We start from the raw sequence: 6,857 nt of genomic DNA on the forward strand, positions 1-6,857 counted from the left end.
GGAGGAGACTCTTAGGCACAAATATAGGGAGGCCTAGCCTCTCCTTTGCAGCAACCGTCTTCCCAAGGGTAAAACTTATGGTAGAGGGCTCAACCCATCAAACCACCAGTCCCCTATGTCTGTGGTCATGTTAGCAACCATGGAGGTGGGGTAGGCGAATACCCCTGCATTCTCCACAGGCTCCTCAAGGGGGCACTACATCTTTTTTTTTTTCCTTGTTTTTCTTTTTTTTTTTTTAACTTTCCCTTCTTTTTTAAATCAACTGTATGAAAAAAAAAAAAAGTTAAAAAGAAAACAAACATACAATAAAAGAACATTTCAAAGAGACCATATCAAGGGGGTAAGAAAAAGACAACTAACCTAAGATAATTGCTTAACTTCCAACATGTTCCTACTTTACCCCAAGAAAGTTACATAATATAGCAACATTTCTGTGAACTTGTTCCTACTATATCCATCAGAAATTAACAGACCATAGTCATTTCTGGGCATCCCCAGAACGTTAAATAGCTTATCTGTTCTTCTTGGATTATTGTTCCCCCTTCCTTAATTGCTCTCTACTGCTAGTTCCCCTGCATTCTACATTATAAACCATTTGTTTTACATTTTTGAAAGTTCAGATTAGTGGTAGCATATAATATTTCTCTTTTTGTGCCTGGCTTATTTCGCTCAGCATTATGTCTTCAAGGTTCATCCATGTTGTCATATGTTTCACGAGATCGTTCCTTCTTACTGCCGCGTAGTATTCCATCGTGTGTATATACCACATTTTATTTATCCACTCATCTGTTGAAGGACATTTGGGTTGTTTCCATCTCTTGGCAATTGTGAATAATGCTGCTATGAACATTAGCGTGCAGATATCTGTTCGTGTCACTGCTTTCCGATCTTCCGGGTATATACTGAGAAGTGCAATCACTGGATCGAATGGTAGCTCTATATCTAGTTTTCTAAGGAACTGCCAGACTGACTTCCAGAGTGGCTGAACCATTATACAGTCCCACCAACAATGAATAAGAGTTCCAATTTCTCCACATCCCCTCCAGCATTTGTAGTTTCCTGTTTGTTTAATGGCAGCCATTCTAACCGGTGTTAGATGGTATCTCATTGTGGTCTTAATTTGCATCTCTCTAATAGCTAGTGAAGCTGAACATTTTTTCATGTGTTTCTTGGCCATTTGTATTTCCTCTTCAGAGAACTGTCTTTTCATATCTTTTGCCCATTTTATAATTGGGCTGTCTGTACTATTGTCATTGAGTTGTAGGATTTCTTTGTATATGCAAGATATCAGTCTTTTGCCAGATACATGGTTTCCAAAAATTTTTTCCCATTGAGTTGGCTGCCTCTTTACCTTTTTGAGAAATTCCTTTGAGGTGCAGAAACTTCTAAGCTTGAGGAGTTCCCATTTATCTATTTTCTCTTTTGTTGCTTGTGCTTTGGGTGTAAAGTCTAGGAAGTGGCCGCCTAATACAAGGTCTTGAAGATGTTTTCCTACATTATCTTCTAGGAGTTTTATGGTACTTTCTTTTATATTGAGATCTTTGGTCCATTTTGAGTTAATTTTTGTGTAGGGGGTGAGGTAGGGGTCCTCTTTCATTCTTTTGGATATGGATATCCAACTCTCCCAGCCCCATTTGTTGAAAAGACAATTATGGCTCAGTTCAGTGACTTTGGGGGCCTTATCAAAGATCACTCGGCCATAGATCTGAGGGTCTATCTCTGAATTCTCAATTCGATTCCATTGATCTATATGTCTATCTTTGTGCCAGTACCATGCTGTTTTGGCAACTGTGGCTTTATAATAAGCTTCAAAGTCAGGGAGTGTAAGTCCTCCCACTTCGTTTTTCTTTTTTAGAGTGTCTTTAGCAATTCGAGGCATCTTCCCTTTCCAAATAAATTTGATAACTAGCTTTTCCAAGTCTGCAAAGTAGGTTGTTGGAATTTTGATTGGGATTGCATTGAATCTGTAGATGAGTTTGGGTAGAATTGACATCTTAAAGATATTTAGCCTTCCTATCCATGAACATGGAATATTTTTCCATCTTTTAAGGTCCCCTTCTATTTCTTTTAGTAGAGTTATGTAGTTTTCTTTGTATAGGTCTTTTACATCTTTGGTTAAGTTTATTCCTAGGTACTTGATTTTTTTAGTTGCTATTGAAAATGGTATCTTTTTCTTGAGTGTCTCTTCAGTTTGTTCATTTCTAGCATATAGAAACATTACTGACTTATGTGCATTAATCTTGTATCCCGCTACTTTGCTAAATTTGTTTATTAGCTCTAGTAGCTGTATCGTTGATTTCTCAGGGTTTTCTAGATATAAGATCATATCATCTGCAAACAATGACAGTTTTACTTCTTCTTTTCCAATTTGGATGCCTTTTATTTCTTTGTCTTGCCGGATTGCCCTGGCTAGCACTTCCAGCACAATGTTGAATAACAGTGGTGACAGCGGGCATCCTTGTCTTGTTCCTGATCTTAGAGGGAAGGCTTTCAGTCTCTCACCATTGAGTACTATGCTGGCTGTGGGTTTTTCATATATGCTCTTTATCATGTTGAGGAAGTTTCCTTCAATTCCTACCTTTTGAAGTGTTTTTATCAAAAAGGGATGTTGGATTTTGTCAAATGCTTTTTCAGCATCTATTGAGATGATCAATTGATTTTTCCCTTTCGAGTTTTTAATGTGTTGTAATACATTGATTGTTTTTCTTATGTTGAACCATCCTTGCATGCCTGGAATGAACCCCACTTGGTCATGGTGTATGATTTTTTTAATGTGTCTTTGGATTCGATTTGCAAGTATTTTGTTGAGGATTTTTGCATCTATATTCATGAGGGAGATTGGCCGGTAGTTTTCCTTTTTTGTAGCATTTTTGCCTGGTTTTGGTATTAGATTGATGTTAGCTTCATAAAATGAGTTAGGTAGTGTTCCATTTTCTTCAATGTTTTGAAAGAGTTTGAGTAAGATTGGTGTCAGTTCTTTCTGGAAAGTTTGGTAGAATTCCCCTGTGAAGCCATCTGGCCCTGGGCATTTATTTGTGGGAAGATTTTTGATGACTGATTGGATCTCTTTGCTTGTGATGGGTTGGTTGAGGTCTTCTATTTCTTCTCTGGTCAGTCTAGGTTGTTCATATGTTTCCAGGAAATTGTCCATTTCTTCTACATTATCCAGTTTGTTGCCATACAGTTGTTCATAATATCCTCTTATAATTTTTTTAATTTCTTCAGGATCTGCAGTTATGTCACCTTTTTCATTCATTATTTTGTTTATATGGGTCTTCTCTCTTTTTGATTTTGTCAGTCTAGCTAGGGGCTTGTCAATCTTGTTGATCTTCTCAAAGAACCAACTTTTGGTGATATTTATCCTCTCTATTGTTTTTTTGTTCTCTATGTCATTTATTTCTGCTTTAATCCTTGTTATTTCTTTTCTTATACTTGGTTTAGGATTGGTTTGCTGTTCATTTTCTAGCTTCTTCAGTTGATCCATTAGTTCTTTGATTTTGGCTCTTTCTTCCATTTTAATATATGCGTTTAGTGCTATAAATTTCCCCCTTAGCACTGCTTTTGCTGCATCCCATAGGTTTTGGTATGTTGTGTTCTCATTTTCATTCGTCTCTATATATTTAGCAATTTCTCTTGCTATTTCTTCTTTAACCCACTGATTGTTTAGGAGTGTGTTGTTTAACCTCCAGGTATTTGTGAATTTTCTAAGTCTCTGATGGTTATTGACCTCTAATTGTATTCCATTGTGGTCAGAGAATGTGCTTTGAATAATTTCAATCTTTTTAAATTTATTGAGGCTTGTTTTATGTCCCAGCATATGATCTATTCTGGAGAAAGTTCCGTGAGCACTAGAAAAGTATGTGTATCCTGGTGATTTGGGATGTAATGTCCTGTATATGTCTGTTAAATCTAATTCATTTATCAGATTGTTTAGGTTTTCAATTTCCTTATTGGTCTTCTGTCTGGTTGATCTATCTATAGGAGAGAGTGATGTGTTGAAGTCTCCCACAATTATTGTGGAAACATCAATTGCTTCCTTTAGTTTTGCCAGTGTTTCTCTCATGTATTTTGTGGCACCTTGATTGGGTGCATAGACGTTTACGATTGTTATTTCTTCTTGCTGAATTGCCCCTTTTATTAGTATGTAGTGGCCTTCTTTGTCTCTCAAAACATCCCTGCATTTGAAGTCTATTTTATCTGAGATTAATATTGCTACACCTGCTTTCTTTTGGCTGTAGCTTGCATGAAATATTTTTTTCCATCCTTTCACTTTCAGTTTCTTTGTGTCCCTGTGTCTAAGATGAGTCTCTTGTATGCAACATATTGATGGTTCATTTTTTTTGATCCATTCTGCGAATCTATATCTTTTAATTGGGGAGTTTAATCCATTTACATTCAACGTTAAAACCGTGAAGGCATTTCTTGAATTGGCCATCTTATACTTTGGTTTATGTTTGCCATATTTTTCCCTCTCTCTATTAATATCCTTTATTGTACCCATACCGAATCTCTTTAGTACTGAACCTTTCTCCAAGTCTCTCTGTCCTGTCTTTGTTTCTCTGTCTGTAGGGCTTCCTTTAGTATCTCCAGTAGGGCAGGTCTCTTGTTAGCAAATTCTCTCAGCATTTCTTTGTCTGTGAAAAATTTAAGCTCTCCCTCAAATTTGAAGGAGAGCTTTGCTGGATAAAGTATTCTTGGCTGGAAATTTTTCTCACTCAGAATTTTAAATATATCGTGCCACTGCCTTCTTGCCTCCATGGTGGCTGCTGAGTAGTCACTACTTAGTCTTATGCTGTTCCCTTTGTATGTGGTGAATTGCTTTTCTCTTGCTGCTTTCAGAACTTGCTCCTTCTCTTCTGTGTTTGACAGTGTGATCAGTATATGTCTCGGAGTGGGTTTATTTGGATTTATTCTATTTGGAGTTCGCTGAGCATTTATGATTTGTGTATTTATGTTGTTTTGAAGATTTGGGAAGTTTTCCCCAACAATTTCTTTGAATACTCTTCCTAGACCTTTACCCTTTTCTTCCCCTTCTGGGACACCAATGAGTCTTATATTTGGACGTTTCATATTATCTATCATATCCCTGAGGTCCATTTCGATTTTTTCAAATTTTTTCCCCATTCTTTCTTTTATGCTTTCATTTTCCATTCTGTCATCTTCCAGGTCACTGATTCGTTGTTCAACTTCCTCTAGTCTTGTACTATGAGTGTCCAGAATCTTTTTAATTTGATCAACAGTTTCTTTAATTTCCATAAGATCATCCATTTTTTTGTTTAGTCTTGCAATGTCTTCTTTATGCTCTTCTAGAGTCTTCTTGATTTCCTTCATATCCCATACTATGGTCTCATTGTTCATCTTTAGTTCTTTGAGTAGCTGCTCTAGGTGTTGTGTCTCTTCTGGTCTTTTGATTTGGGTGCTTGGGCTTGGGTTATCCATATCGTCTGGTTTTTTCATATGCTTTATAATTTTCTGTTGTTTTTGGCCTCATGGCATTTGCTGAACTTGATAGGGTTCTTTTAGGGTTTGTAGACCTATTGAAGTCCTTATCTCTAATTTGTCAGATCTACAGCTTCGTGGAGTACACTTTCTCTTACTAACCAGCAGGTGGTGTCCACGAGCCACCTGTTCTCCACAAGCCAGTTCTCCCCTGCTTAGCCTTTTTGGTGAGTGGGGGAGTGAGTCTTGTGGGGCCCAATTGGTGTACCAAGCTTGCGTGTGTAGTTGGTGTTGCCTGCCCTGTATGTGGGGAGTGTTTCTGGGCAGTCGGGGAGGGGGGGTGGCCCTAACAATCAAATCTCCCTGATGATCCTAGAGTTTTAAAGCTGCTGCAATAGTCTAATCCTTCAGTTCAGTCCTGCCACAGTTTGTCTCTGCCACTGACCCACAAGTCTTTGGTATTGGCGTATGGCTCCTGAGACTTGCAAGTGGGCCCCTCTTCCAGGCTGTGCACCCCGGGTCCTCTGTTGAGGGATGACTGTGCTATGTCACAGGTGAGTGCCGTCCCCTCAGGGCAGTTCTGGGCTGCTGGGCTGTGTAGGGAGGCTCCCAGTCTGCTCAAATGATGGCTGAATGGGGCTTTGTTAATTCACACTGCTCCACCTTCCCAGCTCTAGGACAATCAGCTGAGGTTGCAGGGAAGGCTAATGTCCACGCCCAGTTTTGTGGTGTGTGCCTGTTATTTGAAGCACTTCTGTCACACTGGGTTGTCTGGGGCAGCTCTGGGCTATGGGGCTGGTGATGGGCAGGAGTGTTTCCTGTCCACCAGGATGGTGGCTGTGAGCGGACACCCCCCTTTTCTTGGGAAGTTGTGGTGTTTAGTGAATTTTCTCAGCCACTGGATTATTGCCTTTTGTCTCAGAGCTCTCTTAGTTCTGCTCTTGACTTGACGTGCCCAAATTGCAATTCTTTGAAGCTTTCTGTATTGGGCTTCTTATAGTAATTGTTTTAGAAAAGGAAAAAAGGATTAAAAAAAAAAAAAAAGTGCCCTCCTCAGAGATCTAATGGGTTATTGAAATGCTAATAGACAAAGCAACCAGGGCCATTAAGGAAAGGTCCACAGGGCAGAGAGATCAGCTTTTCTTCACGATTTGCATATGCGCCTCAAGGCCTGAGCTCCGCCCTTCCCCTTTCTGTGTTCACCAGAACTCCAAAAATCCTCTGCTTTTATTTTGGAGTTTTTCGTGTTATTTTTTTTTTTCTATGCCTGTCTCCTCTCTGCTGGGCTGGCAGCTCTCAGATTCTCTGGTGTCTGGTCTCAGTCTATCTATGGTTGGAGTCTGGATCAGTAGAATGAGTTTCCGAGAAGGGCTACCACTGCAGTTCTCCCTTCTCCTTCCCGGAGCTGGCAGCCCCTC

The sequence above is a fragment of the Choloepus didactylus genome, chromosome 11, assembly GCF_015220235.1.
Source record: "Choloepus didactylus isolate mChoDid1 chromosome 11, mChoDid1.pri, whole genome shotgun sequence".
NCBI lineage: Eukaryota > Metazoa > Chordata > Mammalia > Pilosa > Megalonychidae > Choloepus > Choloepus didactylus.